Source organism: Triticum urartu, chromosome 6A, assembly GCF_056163025.1.
Source record: "Triticum urartu cultivar PI428250 chromosome 6A, HENAU_Tu73, whole genome shotgun sequence".
Lineage (NCBI taxonomy): Eukaryota > Viridiplantae > Streptophyta > Magnoliopsida > Poales > Poaceae > Triticum > Triticum urartu.
The window spans coordinates 590566569-590588904 of record NC_141878.1 but is presented as its reverse complement, the minus strand read 5'-3'; the positions used below and the strand labels follow the sequence as shown (position 1 = coordinate 590588904).

General features: G+C 47.5%; 2 pseudogenes; both read left to right on the top strand.

Annotated features, from left to right (window-relative positions):
* Positions 1-11840: 11840 nt before the first annotated feature.
* LOC125517092 (uncharacterized) lies at positions 11841-15957 on the top strand (annotated as a pseudogene).
* Positions 15958-15989: 32 nt separating this feature from the next.
* LOC125517091 (uncharacterized) overlaps positions 15990-22336 on the top strand; it is a 30947-nt pseudogene continuing 24600 nt past the window's right edge.

Here is a 22336-nt window from a genome sequence, read left to right as displayed (position 1 = left end):
TATTAACTATTTTGAAATAAACAATATAAATTAGTTCATAACTACGTTTGAGAAACTCACATAGCGGTAGAATTGGAGGCGTATCAACAAGGACCCAAATGTCCATATTGTCTTGCTCGATTTCAGGATCACCAAGATCCATGGTGATAAGCATATCCTCATGAAAACCATACATCTTGCAAAGTGCTTCCCTTTTTTTGCAACCAAAATGGGTTACGCTCTCAGAATAGTACAGATTTACTTCGAAATCCATACCATGATGGGTCCTTAGGTGAATTTTCTTTGTTTCCATACTTTCATGGTCTTCAAAACCCATCCTCTCCAAGACATAGCGTCTTGCATGGCATGGGATAAGCTAGTCGAATTGTAAAAGTTTAAAATTACACGTTGAAATAGTTGAAGTCATGCTTAATTACGAAAAAAACACTTGTCGTTGTTGCATACCGTTTCAATGTCGAAGGTCTTCTCGAGCTTAATGCTGAAGCGCCGATCTTCGTCTAGGTGAGGCCTGTCGCACAGACCTCGGTCGTCGTGGCACCAGTCGCACTCCCTCGGGAGACTTTTGTCGTCCAAGTACGACATTTCCTATGTTCATAAATCAAATATTAAACTTGTACAATTAAATATATGTACTAAAAACATAAATTAGATCATTATTATTCATCATGGGTTGACTATCGGTCTGTCGAGTCTTTTCTTGAAAACTCTCAGCTCACGTGGTGTACATATTCGACCGTCGGTGATGGTAGCTCCTCCTTTCATTCCCGAGTGCATTACACCAAATTGTCTAGCACACGGGAATGAAGGAGAAGCTACCCCCACGACAACAGTCGGGATTCTTCGTCCTCTCATATATATATGGTGGAGACTCTCCGTCACTAATTCCTCTCTGACATTTGCGACCGTCGGTGATGGTAGCTCCTCCATTCGTTCCCGAGTGCATTACACCAAATTGTCTAGCACACGGGAATGAAGGAGAAGCTACCCCCACGACAACAGTTGGGATTCTTCGTCCTCTCATATATGGTGGAGACTCGACAGACTTAAAGTCAACCTGAAATACCGTTTAATTATCTTTCTAAAAAAGGACATATCGAGTGCCTGAAATTTGCTGGAACGGACATATACATGTTTTTATCTACATCATATGAGCATTCAAACTTGATGGCAATTACATTTCAATGGTTAAAAATATGAGCAAAAACATTTCAAAATATCTTATAGGACTCATATTGACATGGAGATTTGGCTGGTCTCACCTCGAGGTCGGAGGGGGGTCGGTGACGGGGACGACGGGGGTGGGGGGGTGGGGGGGTAATGGACGGGGCTCCTAGATTTCTGCAAAAACAAAAACCCTATAAGCTATCAACTAATCAAATGCATACGCCTTGCATAGTGCTCTCCAATTTTAGCATTCAAAGTAGGAGAAGTTTTCCAATTTGAGCATTCAATAAGCAAAACCAAATCGTAAAATAAAGTAGTATTCAAATTAGCATGCATTCAATTATAAGCAAAACTACATCATCTCTTGCATCCGTACATCGTCGAATATTATTACTAATTCACCTCAAATACTATCATACATATAGCATTGCTAAGGGCATCTCCAGCCGTTGGCCCCCCAGGAGGGGCAAAAAATCGCCCCCTAGGGGCGCGCCGGCGCTAAACCGCGCACTTGGGGCGTGATGCCCCCCAGTCATGGCGCCACGTTTTTTTTAAAATTCAAATACGGCGCAAACACGACTGAAACTTGACACAAACATCAGCGAGTTCGTTCAAACTTAAACATATTTTACAAAAGAAGGAAAAAACTTCGGCGGGCTACCCCCGCCGTCTACCTCACCGCCCGCCTCGCCGCCTACATGCCGAGGAGGCGGTAGAACCGTGTAGTCGCCGCCGTCGTCGTCGTCGTCGTCGTCGGCCCCGCCTGCGCCTCCGCCGTCCCTGCTGCATCCCTCCCCCGGTTGGCGCGGCGGGTTGGACGGTCCGGCGGCGTCGTCGTCGTCGTCGCTGTCGAGGACCACGACGCCGTGCTCGTCCTCGCGCCCACGCTTGCGGGCGGCGATCTCCTCCAGGGCCCGGCGCTGCCAGACCATCTCGTCGCGGAGGTAGTCGTCCCGCGCCCACCGTAGGGCGTCCTCGTCGGAGATGCCGCGCCGGGCTATCTCCTCGTACTCCGCGGGGAGGCCGCGCTCCGGCTTGGGCTTGACGAGGACGAAGCGGTCGGTGGGTGGGGAGGCGTTGGCACCGATGCGGACGCCGGAGCTGCGCATGCGGGCACTGACCGGCGTGCCCTGGGGCTCCGGCTTGGCGGGGCGAAGGCAGGGCGAGCCGCCGGACGACGAGGAGGACCCCCCGGTCTCCATGCGCCTCGGGGTCCAGGAGCTTCCCCGGCGGCGTGAGAAGGACGGGGGATCGGGGTACTCGAGGCGCGGCGTGTTGCCGCCCTCAATGTACTCGAGGACGGCCTCCAACGTTCGCCCGCGCACGCCCCACCACCGGCGCCAGCCATTGGAGTTGACCTTCCGGACGGCACGATGACGTTGGTGGCCTCGAGCTGCTCGGCATGACGGCGGCGGAAGTAGGGCTCCCAGAGCGGGCTGTCGGGGACGTACCGTGGCCCCTCCCTCGCCGCCCGCGGCAGGGACGCGCGGATGCGTGTGATCTCCGCACGCCGCGTTGCCCCGGTGGGTGGTGGTGGCACCGGCACGCCGCCGACGCTGATCCTCCACGCGCCGGGCACCCGCATGTCCGGCGGGACCGGGTACCTGGCCTCGTAAAGGAGGCGAGCCTCGTCTTCGTGAAGATGGCGGCGGCCGAAGCCGTTCGCCGCTGCGCCGTCACCAGGGAAGCACTCGGCCATCGGTGGAGACGGCGAGATAGAGGAGAGGGAGGAACGACGACGGCGAGAGAGAGGAGAGGGAGGGACGACGGCGAGAGAGTGTGATCGCCGAGCATGCTTGTGGGCGTCTTATATAGGCCGAGACGCCGCCCGTACGCGTGGCCGCCATGTGTACGCGTGGCGGGCGAGGGAGGGCGAGGGAAGCGCATCGTCCGGCCTTCACTGCGCCGCCCGTGAGGCATCAATGGCGCAGGCTGACCGGCACGGCAGCTTTGGCATTGATTCGCCACAGGAAACGAGGCGATGAGGACGACGAAGGGGCGAGAAGAGAGCCGTGTCGCTAACGCGGCGGGCCCGCGGCTTTTTCGCGCCAAAAAAGATTGCCCGGCGCCCCCGGGCGCCCCCAAGCGCGTCGGGTTCGGCCTGGGTCCGCCGGCGTTGTTTTCGGCCCAGGCCGGCGAAAATCGGGCTCCTGGGGGTGCGACTGGGCCGATTTTTCGGCGTCGGCGCAAGAAAAACGCCTGGGGAGGCCTTCCCAGGGGCGCGGCTGGAGATGCCCTAATACAGCTAGAACTGTAGCATCCGACGGGTACCGGCGCGGGCGGTGGACACCCAAAAAGAGAAGGAACCATCACAGGATCATAGCTCCAGTGAGAGCCTTGAAGAACCTGCCAGGTATTGTCGAACCTGCCCTCCAACGCAACCATGTAGCGACGGACGTGCTCGTCCTCCTCGCTGAAACGGTGACGTACCACCTTCGCGGTGTCCGGAAGACTCAGCACCGTCACTGGCCCACGCGACCGCCAACAAACAAGGATTGGGTCAGCAACGGGCTGGCTCCTCACCAACCTACGCCCCCCGGAAGGTAGCACCTCCCAATACAAGCACGGCGGAGCCCAGTCCCGGACATGGCCCCTCTGATCAAGCAGGCCTCCTCCGCCGAGTCGATGATGAGGATGCGGGATAGGCATCGTCGACGTCGATGCGGGAATAATTGCTTGAACTAAAAAAATAAACTAGTTCTATTAATTTTCTTGCTAAAATAAACTACTTCTATAGTAAAATAAAGTAGTTTTATTGAATCAACTAGTTCAACTACTAAGCACTTACTATAAATAAAATAAAGTAGTACTTATTTATTTTATAAAAGTTTATTTTATTTTGTTTCTACTTATTTATTTTATTTTATTTTATTTTGTTTCTACTTATTTATAAAAGTTTATTTTGTTTATACTTATTTATTTTATTTTCTTTTTTGCTTTTTGTATTTATTTTATGAAAATTCTTTTTGCTTTTAATGTTTTGAACAGAAAATATTTTAATAATTTTAGTTGCATAAATTCTATATAATTTTCAACCCTTTATGTCTTCATTTGTTATTTTTCATGCATTTACTGATTTTTTTTTTGAGCTATAAGTCCCTGAAATTGAAAAGAATTTCAAATGAACTAAGAAAAGGTTGAAAGTTGGCATGGTATTATCATTTCACCCACATAGCATGTGCTGAAAAGTTGAGAGGGTTACGGCAAAAACTGCATGCACTTCGTATACAAAATGCACATTCTGTTTCGAGATATCAGGGTTTCATATGGAAACTCGTCTGTTACAACAGGCATTTCAAATGAACTACAAAAATGTTGAAAGTTGGCATGGTATCATCATAATAGTTGTGGAGAGAAAGTCTTCACTTTTTCTTCCCTTGTGTCCTTTGCTTATTGCGCTGTAACCATGGATAATCTTCATCGTTTATCAGGATGCTTGGGTCAGCCTTGACTTTGAAGGGAGGAATTTCATGAAACTTTTCATAATCTTCAGACATGTCTGTCTTGTCCTCCACTCCCACGATGTCCATTTTTCCTGAAAGAACTATGTGGCGCTTTGGCTCATCGTATGATGTATTCGCTTCCTTATATTTTCTTTTTCTCGGTTTGGTAGACATGTCCTTCACATAGATAACCTGTGCCACATCATTGGCTAGGACAAACGGTTCATCAGTGTACCCACGATTGTTCAGATCCACTGTAGTCATTCCGTACTGTGGGTCTACCTGTACCCCGCCTCCTGACAGATTGACCCATTTGCACTTAAACAAAGGGACCTTAAAATCATGTTCGTGGTCAACTTCCCATATGTCCACTATGTAACCATAATATGTGTCATTTCCCCTCTTGGTTGCTGCATCAAAGCGGACACCGCTGTTTTGGTTGGTGCTCTTTTGATCTTGGGTGATCGTGTAAAATGTATTCCCATTTATCTCGTATCCTTTGTAAGTCAATACAGTCGAAGATGGTCCCCTAGACAACGAGTACAGCTCATCGCAAACAGTGTTGTCACCTCTGAGACGTGTTTCCAACCAACTGCTGAAAGTCCTGATGTGTTCACATGTAATCCAGTCGTCACACTGCTCTGGGTGTTTGGAGCGCAGACTGTTCTTGTGTTCATCGACATACGGGGTCACCAAGGTAGAGTTCTGTAGAACTGTGTAGTGTGGTTGAGACCAAGAATGCCCGTCCTTGCATATTATTGAGTCCCCTCCAAGCGTTCCTTTTCCAGTCAGTCTCCCCTCATACCGCGATTTAGGGAGACCTATCTTCTTAAGGCCAGGAATGAAGTCAACACAAAACCCAATGACATCCTCTGTTTGATGGCCCATGGAGATGCTTCCTTCTGGCCTAGCGTGGTTATGGACATATTTCTTTAGGACTCCCATGAACCTCTCAAAGGGGTACATATTGTGTAGAAATACGGGGCCCAGAATGACAATCTCGTCGACTAGATGAACTAGGACGTGCGTCATGATATTGAAGAAGGATGGTGGGAACACCAGCTCGAAACTGACAAGACATTGCGCCAAATCACTCCTTAGCCTTGGTATGATTTCTGGATCGATCACCTTTTGAGAGATTGCATTGAGGAATGCACATAGCTTCACAATGGCAAATCAGACGTTTTCCGGTAGAAGCCCCCTTAATGCAACCGGAAGCAGTTGCGTCATAATCATGTGGCAGTCATGAGACTTTAGGTTCTGGAACTTTTTCTCTCGCATATTTATTATTCCCTTTATATTCGACGAGAAGCCAGTCGGGACCTTCATACTGAGTAGGCATTCAAAGAAGATTTCCTTCTCTTCTTTGGTAAGAGCATAGCTGGAAGGACCTTCATACTGCTTTGGAGGCATGCCGTCTTTTTTGTGCAAACGTTGCAGGTCCTCCCGTGCCTCAGGTGTATCTTTTGTCTTCCCAAAAACACCCAAGAAGCCTAGCAGGTTCACGCAAAGGTTCTTCGTCACGTGCATCACGTCGATTGAAGAGTGGACCTCTAGGTATTCCCAGTAGGGTAGGTCCCAAAATATAGATTTCTTCGTCCACATGGGTGCGCGTCCCTCAGCGTCATACGGAACAGTTAGTCCGCCGGGACCCTTTCCAAAGATTACGTATAAATCATTGACCATAGCAAGTACGTGATCACCGGTACGCATGGCGGGCTTCTTTCGGTGATCTGCCTCGCCTTTGAAATGCTTGCCTTTCTTTCGACATTGATGGTTGGTCGGAAGAAATCGATGATGGCCTAGGTACACATTCTTCCTGCATTTGTCCAGGTATATACTTTCCGTGTCAGCTAAACAGTGTGTGCATGCGTGGTATCCCTTGTTTGTCTGTCCTGAATGATTACTGAGAGCGGGCCAATCATTGATGGTTACAAACAACAACGCGTGCAGGCTAAATTCCTCCTGTTTGTGCTCATCCCACACATGTAGACTGTTTCCATTCCATAGCTGTAAAAGTTCTTCAACAAATGGCCTTAGGTACACATCAATGTCGTTGCCGGGTTGCTTAGGGCCTTGGATGAGAACTGGCATCATAATGAACTTCCGCTTCATGCACATCCAAGGAGGAAGGTTATACATACATAGAGTCACGGGCCATGTGTTGTGATTGCTGCTCTACTCCCCGAAAGGATTAATGCCATCCGCGCTTAAACCAAACCATACGTTCCTTGGTTCACCTGCAAACTCAGCCCAGTACTTTCTCTTGATTCTTCTCCACTGTGACCCGTCAGCGGGTGCTCTCAACTTCCCATCTTTCTTACGGTCCTCACTGTGCCATCGCATCAACTTGGCATGCTCTTTGTTTCTGAACAGTCGTTTCAATCGTGGTATTATAGGAGCATACCACATCACCTTCGCAGGAACCCTCTTCCTGCGGGGCTCGCCGTCAACATCACCAGGGTCAACTCGTCTGATCTTATACCGCAATGCACCGCATACCGGGCATGCGTCCAAATCCTTGTACGCACCGCGGTAGAGGATGCAGTCATTAGGGCTCGCATATATCTTCTGCACCTCAAATCCTAGAGGGCTTACGACATTCTTTGTTGCGTACATACTGTCGGGCAATTCGTTATCCTTTGGAAGCTTCTTCTTCAACATTTTCAGTAGCTTCTCAAATCCTATGTCAGGCACAACATTCTCTGGATTCCACTGCAGCAATTCCAGTACGGTATCAAGCTTTGTGTTGCCATCTTCGCAATTGGGGTACAACCCTTTTTTGTGATCCTCTAACATGCGATCGAACATCAGCTTCTCCTTTTGACTTTCGCATTGTGTCCTTGCAATGACAATGACCCGGTGCAGATCATCATCATCGGGCACATCGTTTGGTTCTTCTTGATCTCCAACAACTTCCCCCGTTGCAGCATCACCATATTCAGGGGGCACATAGTTGTCATTGTCCTCTTCTTCTTCGTTGTCTTCCATCGAAACCCCTATTTCTCCGTGCTTCGTCCAAAAATTATAGTGTGGCATGAAACCCTTATAAAGAAGGTGCGTGTGAAGGATTTTCTTGTCAGAGTAAGACTTCGTATTTCCACAATTAGGGCATGGACAACACATAAAACCATTCTGCTTGTTTGCCTCAGCCACTTCGAGAAAATTATGCATGCCCTTAATGTACTCGGAGGTGTGTCTGTCACCGTACATACATTGCCGGTTCATCTGCGTGCATTATATAAATTATGTGTGTCGAAAGTAAGAAAATTAGACAAGTATCTATCTAAAGTAACAATTTTTTTCTTTCAGAAAGAAGATAAGAACAAGAGGCTCGCCACGGTGGTGCCGGCGATGAGATCGGCGCGGGCGATCGACGGCGGTGAAGACGGGGGCGGGGCATGAAGGACCGCTAAACCTAGACAAATCTCGGGAAAAATGGAGCTCGGAGGTGTCCGGAAGCTTAACTAGTGTGGCTCGGGCATTTTATCGAACACCTCATGTGCATAGGAGGTGAGCTAGAGCACCCAAATATCCTCCTCTCCCCGGCCAGCAAAAACCAGAGCACTGTGGAGTGCTCTGCTGCGGTGATGGGGTATATATAGGCAACTCATTCGTCCCGGTTCGTGGCTGGAACCGGGACTAAAGCTCCCCCTTCTGTCCTGGTTCGAGCCACGAACCGAGACCAATGGCTGTGGGCCAGGAGCGAGGCCTATTGGTCCCGGTTTGTCAAACTCAAAATTGGATCGGGCCAGAAGTTGGATCGGGCCAGCCAAACTCAAATTGGGCCTAAATATTAGGCCGACAACAGCATTTTCCGGGCCCATCCGAGATGGCCGAAATTCGGCCAATATTCAAAACACTTAGAGCAACTCCAACTAGGCGACCCATTTCATCTGCCCATGTTTGTTTGGGTCGCCACAGATAAAAACGCCAGCCCAACACGCCGACACAAACTCAAAATGTGTCCGCTTCGTGTCCACGTCGATGCATTTCAGGCCCATGTTTGGGTCGGCGGCTCGGCGCGGACACGAAGCGGACGCGCCGCGCGTCCCCTCGATGTCCGCTGCAGCCTCACATGTCGGCTGGCTAACCAATGCAGTGGTCGTATTTAACGCCAGTACCTCGGGCCTGCCTAGCAGTGTGTGGAAGGGATGCATGTCGTCCTTTTTAATGGAAGTGTGCGGCCGACCGGCCTCATCTTCTTCCATCTCCCCGTCCACATGAGGCCACACTTGCTCCCTCACCGGCGACCAGAAAACCCTAGCCAGCCAGCCACTAGCCATCGGCTTCTTCAACAGGAAGGGGAAGGGGAGGTTTAGCTCCGGTGCGAGCTTTTCCCCCGTGCTTCCTCCTCCGCCGGCCAGACGCGACTCACCACTGCAGGAGCGGGAGCGGCTGTACATACCAGTCTATCAGGCACAGTGGCACTGGCAGTACTGCTGGCCCCTACAGTATCTGGATGTCAACCTGCCAAGCGGCTGGCATCTAGACCCGCACCGAATCCCCATTCTAGCGGTGCCGCGCACGGCGTGGGTGCACGCCGAGGAGGTTCACCAGCGTCGCGAGCTCCTTACGCCGGAGTAGCGCGCGATGCGTGCCTACGTGGCAGACTCCCCCAAATGGGAGCGCTGGTTTGCGCTAGAGCACGATGAGGAGCGCTGCGGCGTCCACATCGACCATGACGTTCTCCTGCCGCCCCTAGAGGTTTCACCAGAGGAGGAGGCGGAGGTGGCGTACCAAGACGCCCTCGAGGAGGCCCTGGAGCGCGCGCTGGAGGGGAAGCCGGCTCGAGGAGGACGCCCATTGGGATGGGCTTGACCAGGTACTCGCCTTGTCGGCGGCAGGGGATTCCGTCCATGCTTCGTTGTTTGTCCCGCCACCGCCACCCTTCGCCGAACCCAAGGCCAAGCTAGAGGAGGAGCCCGAGCCCGAGCCCACGCCCACACGGAAGTGGTCGCAGCCGCCACCCACTTGGCCCGAGGAGTCCTACTCGTGGACCGGCCAGTTCTGTGAGTGGGTGAGCGGCTCTCGTCCACAACGCCGCGACACCGAATGAGGAGGCAGCCCACCTTGAGCTCTGGAAGACGCATTGGCTCGCCGAGGAGGAGGCCGACATCGAGCGACAGATGTGCTAGGAGCAGGAGCTGCGCCACAATGAGGAGGCACTGCGCCTTGAGGAAGAGGAGGAGGAGCGTGCCCACCTCGCCACAATGTCACCATAGCAGTAGACGCCGGAGGAGCCTGCCCTGGCGGCATATCAAGCGGCTTTCGGGTGGGCTGGGCTGCCTCCCCTCTTCATCGACCTCACCGCCCGCAACGACGATAGCAAGGGCAAGGCGGACGCCTAGGGCAGTGTGTGCCCGAATTCTTTTTAGTGTTTAGTTAATGTTTATATGGACTTTGACCGATGGTTGACAGGCTGTTTATGTTTAATTATGTTTTATTAAGTTTTCATTCCAGCCACATGTTTATCATTTATATTTTTCTTTGGATGCGGGCAATTTTGGTTTGCCTCTCATTGGACGCACCAGCCAACCCAAATCGAAAATAGGACGCACCCGTCCACCCCACCTGACCGATCCGAACGGACGAAAAGCGTACAAAACACGCGTCCGTTTGGGTCGCCGCGTTGGAGTTGTTCTTACTGGGCGCATGTTTGGACGACGGCCAATAATTTAGCTCACCCTGCCCGCATTAGCACTGTTAGGCTGGTTGTAATGGGGAGTGATACTAGTATCATGCATATAATACTAGTGTATGATACTACCTCCCTAATGCATAGTATCATATATTAGTATCATGTAGTACTCTATTTATTGCCATGCATGACACAAAGTAGCATAGCATTTAATATGATACGGTATCATGATATGATACTACACCCTCTTTTTCTTCATTTAATGCTATGACACATCATCAAAATTGCCTAGTTGGCATGCATGATACTAGCTATGATACTACCATTACGACCAGCCTTAGTTCAATTTCACGCAAATTTATGGGCGAACCACTTCTGTGTTGGCTAAGTTGGTGCAACACGTAAGTTAGACAGAGCCCTTTTGTAGCGTTTCAGGGATGCATGTCCTTTCTTTGTCAAAATTTGGTTTGTGTAGCCTGTGTTTGGGCCACCGGCATGGCGTTTCCTTGTTCGTTAGTCGTGTGCACGTTGTTGGGCCCGTGAAGGGAAATATCTATCTTTTTTGTTAGAAGGGAGAGAAAGAATTGGTGGAATAGGTTTAATGTATTGCTTCAGCCTCGTGGGCATATATATATGAGTAAAATCATCTACTTGGAGTACAAGACAAGCCAGAACAAATCCTAGTTTATCTCGTCTTTCCTAATAAACATTATACTCAACATCCCCCGCAGTCACAACAGTAGCGACGCAGAAGGTGAGACTGAAAAAGAATCCAAAGGCAAGTCGATGGACACCCCCCATAGTCGTAACGGTCGACGCATCGCGGAGTCGTGGCTGGAGTGGCAACCGACGAAGTTGCTCAAGCAAGGCGGTAGCCCTTTGTGCCGTTTGTCGAGGTAGGCGAGAGCGTGTATGGTGGAGCCGTGGTCGAGGTAGCCGTGCGAAGAATGCCAGGGTCGATGTCGAGTCGGGGTGGCCGGTGTCGAGGAAGTCGCCGTGGAGCCGCGGGCGCAAGGGGGCACCGAGTTAGCATAGGCGCAGTGGTGTCGAAGTAGGGGTGCGTCGGGAAGAAAATGTTGTTGACGACGCATCGCGGCGGGTTTGCCAAGCCCGGGGACACATCATGGACGAAGGCACGCACCGGTGTTGCCAGCACCGGGCATGCGTAGATGGACGAAGACGAAGCGCCGACCAGGCTTGCCAGGCCCGGGGACACGTCGTGGATGAAGGCACGCATCGGTGTTGCCAGCCCCGGGCATGCGTAGACGAGGGACCTGCACAAGCTGTATACCATGTCGGAGAAGTCGGAGGGGCCAGCAGAGAAGAACTCGACGACGATTGCGGCGTCCATCGACGCGGGGCCAACGTCACCAACGGTGGTCGGAGTAGACGAAGTGGTCGGGGTAGATGACGGCGACGCTGGCAATGGGCTGGTGCTTGGACGAAGACGAAGGGGGTGGACGGGCTGCGGCGGCGGCCAAAGAAGAGCGGCGGCGGCGGCTGCTAGGTTAGGAGGCTCGGGAAAAAAGACTCTTCAGGGCATCCGGCCAATACGGCCGGCAGACGAACCCTAGGTACGGACAGCGTGGCCCATGGCGGCGGTCATGGAGACCGACCGCCCCGGGGGCGGCGCGCGGGTGCGGAAGCGGCGGCGGCTAGGGTTTGGATCGTGATTAGGCTGATACCATGTTAGAAGGGAGAGAGAGAATTGGTGGAATAGTTTTAATGTATTGCTTGAGCCTCGTGGGCATATATATATGAGTACAATCATCTACTTAGAGTACAATACAAGCCAGAACAAATCCTAGTCTATCTCGTGTTTCCTAATAAACATTATACTCAACATTTTTGTCCCTTTTTTTTCCCAAGCTCCCTCCGATCATTAATCCATCTCCGCATCAACCCTTGGCTATAGAAAACATAATGCATGACTAGAGGACACCACATCTGGTATTAGAGCCTAGACGCTCAACTCAGTATTATTTTCCTCAATGTCATTTCATATCAATGTGGAAATGTCCGATCTTATTAAAAAAAATAGGATGTCTTCACGAAGATCTGTCTTTTTTCCAGAATATAGGTATAGAAATTCAATAGCGTTACGATCAGTACACAAGTAATCTCTAGAGAAGGCAAGGAAGGAAGAACATACCATGGAAGATGCGAACGGAAGCTGAGCTCCAGGGAGCTCATTTTCAAATTTCATTTTTCCAGAGTGCAAATATTTTTGAATTTATTTGTGAACACACATACACATGTATACTACGCATGTGCAAAATTTCACAGCATTATACTTTAACATGTGGCGTACAGAAAAAAGACAAATTCACATTTTCAAACGGGCCTTTTATTTTTGTTGTTGGGCTGGAAAATTTTTTTTACAGCCTACAAATCACAACATTTTTAAAAGAAATTTAACACGTTCTTGCGGAATACATATATGTTTCCTTGGATTTTTTTTCATATTTTTGAAACTTCTAAATATGCTTTTTGATATTTTCAAAATACAAAGCTTCGTGGACCTCAGCCTCCAAAAAACAGCACACGAACATACCGCCATTTGTTGAAGCCACTTATTCGTCCAAATTCTCAACAAATCACCTACTTGGCGAAAATGATAGTGATATAGGAGTGCGACAGGCCCATATGACAAGGTTGAATCAAATTTTGAGAGCCAACCAACAAGAGATGGGCATGCAAAGGTACCAAATGCTTGGAGCACAACAAGCTGATGTCTCCAAGATGCAGCCTCGTCAGCTTACAAGATGGACTAATCAGCAGGGTGCTAGGCAAACAAGATCGTAGAGTCGTTCTTCCAGCACTAACAGAGGTCACTTGTCCTTTTCCTAGAGATAAATCTTCATTCAATGATGATTTTGCGCATCTCTGTCACTTAAACCCTTGGTTCCATCTCCATACAGGAACAATTCTCATCACTATCTGAAACAAAAGCTAATCAATACAAACGCAAAGCAGATTTCAAGAAATCAATCAGAAGGATACTAAATTTAATGTTGCTGCAGAAGAGTGATGTGCACGAGGGTTTGAAGGAGGATCTCCCCAAGTATGAAAAATACATACATCATTTCCTGCCTCTTCTTGAGAGGAATAAAACTTGCCAAGCCAGGATGAATACAGGATATCAGTTGCAGAATTGTGAAGAGCAGACTAAAGTCGTCAATTTTACTGGCAATGCATCCCCAACCAGTGGTGGTAATAAAAGGTTGGTAAAAGCGATATTAAGATCAACTGTCACTAGTAGAAAACGGGCCTTTAGTCCCGGTTCTAGAGGGCCTTTAGTCCCGGATTTGGAACCGGGACTAAAGGGTCGGGACTAAAGCTCCCCCCCCCCCTTTAGTCCCGACTAAAGGCCCTCCACGTGGCCGCTATCTGGAGCTCCACCTTTAGTCCCGGTTGGTAACACCAATTTAATCCATAATCTCTATTCTCTAATTTAATCTATAATCTCTATTCTCTAATCACCCCTCTGCTCAATTTAATCTATAATCTCTATTCTCTAATCACCCCTCATCATTCCAAATCATCTAACTTCCCGGCCGGTCACCCATCCCGTCACTACTCCAGCCTGAGCACGCATAACCTCCGAGTTCTATTCCCCCTAGTTTCCAAGTCTGCACTTGTTGTTTTTCTGACAATAGTAAGATGTCAATCCTAATAACCCTTAGGAGTTTAGCTTGAGCATGAAGTCACATGTTGCACTGTTTGATTTTGAAACTATTATTCTAAAAAACAATAATTATTTAGTAACACTAATATTTCTTGAATAAGTACTTTCACCACAGTTTGACCAGATTTGACCAAAATTAAAAAAAACTGAAATAATTATTTAGTAACACTAATATTCTTGAATAATTATTTAGTAACACAAATACTTCTTGAATAAGTAGTTTGACCACAGTTTGACCAGATTTAACCAAAATTCAAAAAAACTGAAATTTGAGCATAAATTTTTCTCCTTTTAGAATTTGAGGATTCTAAAAATTGGCAAAACGGCCCACGGCGGTCAAATTCGTATGTGGATTTTCGTGCTGAACATTTTGATATATTATAAGTTTTTTTTCGACATCGTATGCAAAAGTTATAGCCGTTTTACTTTTTCATAACATTTTTTTGCAAAACATGTCCAAATTTATTTTTTTTTAATTTTCCTAACTAGTAGATGTAGTAATATAACTACATCTCGAAGGATTTTATTTTTTGAAGTTTTTATCATTTTCTTTTTTTTCAAAACTGAAATGGCGATACACCGGGGGGGGGGGGGGTAGAGTTTGAGACACGAACCCCTTTAGTCCCGGTTTGAGACACGAACCGCTAAAGGGCATCGCACCCTTTAGTCCCGGTTCGTATCTCAAACCGGGACTAAAGGTCTAATCTTTAGACCTGGTTTGAGATACGAACCGGGTCTAAAGGGCATCGCACCCTTTAGTCCCGGTTCGTGTCTCAAACCGGGACTAAAGGTCTCATTTGAACCGGAACTAATGCCTTTAGCCCCTCGAACCGGGACTAATGCTCACATTAGTCCCGGTTCATAATGCAACCGGGACTAATGTGTAGATTGAGCTGTGACCAAAGCCCTATTTTCTACTAGTGTCTTCCTTTGGCTGCAATTCTATGTATTTTTTTGAGATGTCGAAATAGAACGCTAAGATATATTGAATAGCTAAAACTGTCAACAAAACATGTCATCCTTAATAGCTCAAACAATACTTCCTTTTTGTTGATAAAATTGTAAAGTAACCAGCTTCATTAGCAATTCTGCTTACCCTTACAGAATTTATTTACTGTGTTTAGCCTTTTTCACTTGCAGTAGACAACAAAAGAAACCTGCAGATGCAAGCATTTTGCAGTCAGGGCAAACAACTATGGCTAAAGCAGGATACCTTGAAGCAGGTGATAGTCCATAGACCAGGAGAGTACCACTTAGAGACCAATTATAGAAAGAAGACAGTAGAACACCACCACCTCATGAGCAGAACAATGTCAACCCACTTGCTCGGAATGCCAAGTCCTTCCTTCTCTTCACCTGGATCATTGCAGTCTTGGTCCTCCAGTATGCTCGAGTCCTTGAGCCCCTCACCAATTGCAAATCCAGTGGTAGCATCACCCCGTGCTCCAGTGCCCATGATCTCAATGGACGTTGACAGCATAACTGCCTTCTTGATGAATGGCAACACGGCAACACCACCACCACGACCACAAAAAGCAAATGGTTCTAACCAAGTCACTCCTACTGAACCAATAACACCAGCCTCATCACTTCAGGAAGACATAGAAGCTGGTCATGGAGAGGTTCAGACGCGAGGTGGAGACGGAACACCGGTGACTAAGAAGCCCATCGACCGCCTAATGGATGCGGTGAATTGTACCACATGCTGAGCTTAGTCACAGTTCATGAATTGTTGCAATCACTTCTACACAGTTTTGTGCTTGTTTGATATGTATCCTCAGATAAGATCTTCATCACCTACTGTGATACGCAGCCCTGCTAATTCAATTTGGTCTTTCCTCAGCATGAGTGACATTGTACCACATGGGAAAATCGGCACAAAGTTGGATTGCAAATCCTCCCTGCAGCAGCAGGGTGGATCTAATATTGTTAACAAAATGAAGCGAGTTTTCAATCATACTCGACAGTGGATCTTTGGCTGCTTCTCACTTCTGTGTTGTCTAAGTTGGTGTAACACGTAAGTTAGACAGAGCCCTTCTGTAGCATTTCAGGGATGCAGGTCCTTCTAAGTTTGTGTAGCCTGTGCTTGGGCCACCGGCATGGCGTTTCCTTGTTCGTTAGTCGTGTGCACGTTGTTGGGCCCGCGTGAAGGGAAATATCTATCTTTTTGTCCCTTTTTCTTCTTCAAGCTCTCTTCGATCATTAATCCTTGTCCGCATCAACCCTTGGCTATAGCAAACATAATGCATGACTAGAGGACACCACGTCTGGTATTACAGCCTAGACGCTCAACTCAGTATTATTTTCCTCAATGTCATTTCATATCAATGTGGAAATGTCTGATCTTATTAAAAAATAGGAGGTCTTCACGAAGATCTGTCTTTTTTCCAGAATATAGGTATAGAAATTCAATAGCGGTAGGATCAGTACACAAGTAATCTCTCGAGAAGGCGAGGAAGGAAGAACATACCATGGAAGATGCGAACGGAAGCTGAGCTCCAGGGAGCTCGTTTTCAAATTTCATTTTTCCAGAGTGCAAATATTTTTGAATTTATTTGTGAACACACATACGCATGTGCAAAATTTCACGGCATTATACTTTAACATGTGGCATACAAAAAAAGGCAAATTCACATTTTCAAACGGGCCTTTTATTTTTGTTGTTGGGCTGGAATTTTTTTTTGTACAGCCTACAAATCACAACATTTTTAAAAGAAATTTAACACGTTGTTGCGGAATACATATATGTTTCCATGGATTTTTTTTCAGATTTTTGAAACTTCTAAATATGCTTTTTGATATTTTCAAAATACAAAGCTCCGTGGACCTAGGCCTCCAAAAATCCGCGCACGAACATACCGCCGTTTGTTGAAGCCGCTTATTCGTCCAAATTCTCAACAAATCACCTACTTGGCGAAAATGATAGTGCCATAGGAGTGCGACAGGCGCATATGACAAGGTTGAATCAAATTTTGAGAGCCAACCAACAAGAGATGGGCATGCAAAGGTACCAAATGCTTGGAGCACAACAAGCTGATGTCTCCAAGATGCAGCCTGGTCAGCTTACAAGATGGAATAATCAGCAGGTTGCTAGGCAAACAGGTCTATTATATCCGCCATTCAAGGCATGTGAACCTGAGCCCATGACTCCACCTGGACAAGAGATTCCTGGTGCTCAGCAAAGCACTTCGCTTTATCAGAACTCTCAGATTCCAGGTACTTAAGCTGCTTTATTTAACAAAAAATGTGAATGCCATATAACTTCAATCATTGTTTTCCTTTGATTTTGTTTGTTTTTCTCAAGTTACAGTGTCTGATATTTCAGCTACGATGGGGTGTGCCAGAGAATATGATCTCAAGGAGGAAATATTTTGTACGGTGAGAGAATCCTTCATTTTCTACTCCCTCTGCATCAAAATAACGTTTTTGTAGACTAGTTTAGCCTACAAAAAAGTCCTATATTTGTTTGTATGAGGGAGTATGTGTGTATTATCTGTTCTTATATCTATAGGTATACTCCTAATACGTGGTAGTTATGCACAGTTGCTTTAGTAAACCCAATTTAGTAATTAAGGTTCTTGTATATGTACTGGGATATTGTGTTTACTTGAACTTGTATTTCAATGCAGAAGCCTTACTAGCTGAATGACCAAATCAAGTAGATGAGTTGTTGATGGTTGTCTTGTTAAATTTGTACAGCTCGGCTAATTGTATTGCTGCAATATTTCATTGCAGATAAACTCTTGGAAAGATGCTTATTTTCCTCAGTTTCAATGCAGGGTCATTCTTCCAACACTAACAAAGGTCACTTGACCTTTTCCTAGAGATAAATCTTCATTCATTGATGATTTTGAGCATCTTTGTCACTTAAACCCTTGGTTCCATCTCCATACGGGAACAATTCTCATCACTACCTAAAGCAAGAGCTAATCAATACAAACGCAAAGCAGATTTCAAGAAATCAATCAGAAGGATACTGAATTTAATGTTGTTGCAGAAGAGTGATGTGCACGAGGGTTTGAACGTGGACCTCCCCAAGTATGAAAAATTAATACATCATTTCCTGGCTATTCTTGAGAGGAATAAAACGTGCCAAGCAAAGATGAATACATGATATCAGTTGTAGAAATTGTGAAGAGCAAACTAAAGTCATCAATTTTACTAGCAATGCATCTGTTGGGGAACGTAGTAATTTCAAAAAAAATCCTACGCACACGCAAGATCATGGTGATGCATAGCAACGAGAGGGGAGAGTGTTGTCCACGTACCCTCGTAGACCGAAAGCGGAAGCGTTATAACAACGCGGTTGATGTAGTCATACGTCTTCACGGCCCGACCGATCAAGCACCGAAACTACGGCACCTCCGAGTTCTAGCACACGTTCAGCTCGATGACGATCCCCGGACTCTGATCCAGCAGAATATCGGCGAAGAGTTCTGTCAGCACGACGGCGTGGTGACGATCTTGATGTTCCACAGTCGCAGGGCTTCGCCTAAGCACCGCTACAATATTATTGAGGATTATGGTGGAGGGGGGCACCGCACACGGCTAAGAGATCAATGATCAATTGTTGTGTCTCTAGGGTGCCCCCCTGCCCCCGTATATAAAGGAGCAAGGGGGGAGGCTGGCCGGCCCTTGCAGGGTGCGCCAGGAGGAGGAGTCCTCCTCCTAGTAGGAGTAGGACTCCCATCTTTCCTACTCCTACTAGGAGGGGGAAAGGAAGGGGGAGAGGGAGAAGGAAAGGGGGGCGCCGCCCCCCTCTCCTAGTCCAATTTGGATCAGAGGGGGAGGGGAAGCGCGGCCCACCCTGGCCGCCCCTCTCTCTCTCCACTAAGGCCCATAAGGCCCATTACTTCTCCCGGGGGGGGGGGGGTTCCGGTAACCCTACGGCACTCCGGTTTTCTCCGAAATCACCCGGAACACTTCCGGTGTCCGAATATAGTCGTCCAATATATCAATCTTTATGTCTTGACAATTTCGAGACTCCTCGTCATGTCCGTGATCACATCCGGGAATCTGAACAAGCTTCGGTACATCAAAACATATAAACTCATAATGAAACTGTCAGCGTAACGTTAAGCGTGCGGACCCTACGGGTTCGAGAACAATGTAGACATGACCGAGAGACGTCTCCGGTCAATAACCAATAGCGGAACCTGGATGCTCATATTGGCTCCCACATATTCTACGAAGATCTTTATCGGTCGGACCGCATAACAACATATGTTGTTCCCTTTGTCATCGGTATGTTACTTGCCCGAGATTCGATCGTCGGTATCTTAATACCTAGTTCAATCTCGTTACCGACAAGTCTCTTTACTCGTTCCATAATACATCATCCCGCAACTAACTTATTAGTTGCAATGCTTGCAAGGCTTAGGTGATGTGCATTACCAAGAGGGCCCAGAGATACCTCTCCGACAATTGGAGTGACAAATCCTAATCTCAAAATACGCCAACCCAACATGTACCTTTGGAGACACATGTAGAGCACCTTTATAATCACCCAGTTACGTTGTGACATTTGGTAGCACATAAAGTGTTCCTCCGGTAAACGGGAGTTGCATAATCTCATAGTCATAGGAACATGTATAAGTCATGAAGAAAGCAATAGCAAGATACTAAACGATCGTGTGCTAAGCTAATGGAATGGGTCATGTCAATCACATCATTCTCCTAATGATGTGATCCCGCTAATCAAATGACAACTCATGTCTATGGTTAGGAAACATAACCATCTTTGATTAACGAGCTAGTCTAGTAGAGGCATACTAGTGACATATTGTTTGTCTATGTATTCACACATGTATTATGTTTCCGGTTAATACAATTATAGCATGAATAATAAACATTTATCATGATATAAGGAAATAAATAATAACTTTATTATTGCTTCTAGGGCATATTTCCTTCAGCATCACCAACTAGTGGTGGTAATAAAAGGTAGGTAGAAGCGATATTAAGATGAACTATTCCTTTTGCTGCAATTCTATGTATTTGTTTTGAGATATCATAATAGAACGCCAAGATATATTGAATAGCTAAAACTGTCAACAAAACATGTCACACTTAATAGCTCAAAGAGTACTTTCTTTTTGTTTATAACATTGCAAAGTAACCAACGTCATTACTCCATCCGTCTAGGTGAGTAAGTCATCTTCGGTTGTGCACCGTGACCAAGGAGGAGGGGAAAACGAGAGACCTTAATGTTTATTTGCTAATTAGTAGCATTGCATGCAATGAACTAGCCACTGCATGTCGTTTTTGGTAGTCTCTAGTCATTAAAAACATGCACACCCCTCATCTCTTATTGGTTGATATGTCAAGAAACAAGAAACGAGGTAGAAGTTAATGCACCGCGCCTAAGTGTTTTGGGATTATTTGGTTTTCGTAAGATGACTTACACACCTAGACGGAGGGAGTAGCAATTCTACTTACCCTTACACAATTTAGTTACTGTGTTTAGCCTTTTTCACTTGCGGTAGACGAAAAAAGCAACCTACAGATGCAAGCATTTTCCAGTCAAGGCAGACAACTATGGCTAGAACACGACCCCTTCATTAGCAGAGCAATGTCAACCACTTCGTAGGAATGCCAAGTCCTTCCGTCTCTTCACCAGGATCATGCAGTCGTGGTGTTGGCGATCGTTGCAGAATTTAAAATTTTCTACGCATCACCAAGATCAATCTATGGAGTCTTCTAGCAACGAGAGGGAAAGGAGTGCATCTACATACCCTTGTAGATCGCGAGCGGAAGCGTTCAAGAGAACGGGGTTGATGGAGTCGTACTCGTCGTGATCCAAATCACCGATGACCGAGCGCTGAACGGACGGCACCTCCACGTTCAACACACGTATGGTTGGGGAAGACGTCTCCTCCTTCTTGATCCAGCAAGGGGGAAGGAGAGGTTGATGGAGATCCAGCAGCACAATGGCGTGGCGGTGGATGCAGCGGGGATCTAGGCAGGGCTTCGCCAAGCTCAGCGAGAGGGAGAGGTGTTACGGGAGGGAGAGGGAGGCGCCAGGGGCTAGGGTGCGGCTGCCCTCCCTCCCCCCCACTATATATAGGCCCCCTGGGGGCGCCGGCCCTAGGAGATCCAATCTCCAAGGGGGGCGGCGGCCAAGGGGGGTGGCTTGCCCCCCAAGCCAAGTGGGGCGCCTCCCACCCCTAGGGTTTCCAACCCTAGGCGCAGGGGGAGGCCCAAGGGGGGCGCACCAGCCCACCAGGGGCTGGTTCCCCTCCCACTTAAGCCCATGGTGCCCTCCGGGATAGGTGGCCCCACCCGGTGGACCCCCGGGACCCTTCCGGTGGTCCCGGTACAATACCGATTACCCCCGAAACTCTCCCGATGACCGAAACTTGACTTCCTATATATAAATCTTTACCTCCGGACCATTCCGGAACTCCTCGTGACGTCTGGGATCTCATCCGGGACTCCGAACAACTTTCGGGTTACTGCATACTAATATCTCTACAACCCTAGCGTCACCGAACCTTAAGTGTGTAGACCCTACGGGTTCGGGAGACATGCAGACATGACCAAGATGACTCTCCGGTCAATAACCAACAGCGGGATCTGGATACCCATGTTGGCTCCCACATGGTCCTCGATGATCTCATCGGATGAACCACGATGTCGAGGATTCAAGTAACCCCGTATACAATTCCCTTTGTCAATCGGTACGTTACTTGCCCGAGACTCGACCGTCGGTATCCCAATACCTCGTTCAATCTCGTTACTGGCAAGTCACTTTACTCATACCATTATGCATGATCCCGTGACCAGACACTTGGTCACATTGAGCTCATGATGATGCATTACCGCGTGGGCCCAGAGATACCTCTCCGTCATACGGAGTGACAAATCCCAGTCTCGATTCGTGCCAACCCAACAGACACTTTCGGAGATACCCGTAGTGCACCTTTATAGCCACCTAGTTACATTGTGACGTTTGGCACACCCAAAGCACTCCTACGGTATTCAAGAGTTGCAAAATCTCATGGTCTAAGGAAATGATACTTGACATTGGAAAAGCTCTAGCAAACGAACTACACGATCTTTGTGCTATGCTTAGGATTGGGTCTTGTCCATCACATCATTCTCCTAATGATGTGATCCCGTTATCAATGACATCCAATGTCCATAGTCAGGAAACCATGACTATAAGTTGATCAACGAGCTAGTCAACTAGAGGCTCACTAGGGACGTGTTGTGGTCTATGTATTCACACATGTATTACGATTTCCGCATAACACAACTATAGCATGAATAATAGACAATTATCATGAACAAGGAAATATAATAATCATTTTATTATTGCATCTAGGGCATATTTCCAACAGTCTCCCACTTGCACTAGAGTCAATAATCTAGTTACATTGTGATGAATCGAACATCCAT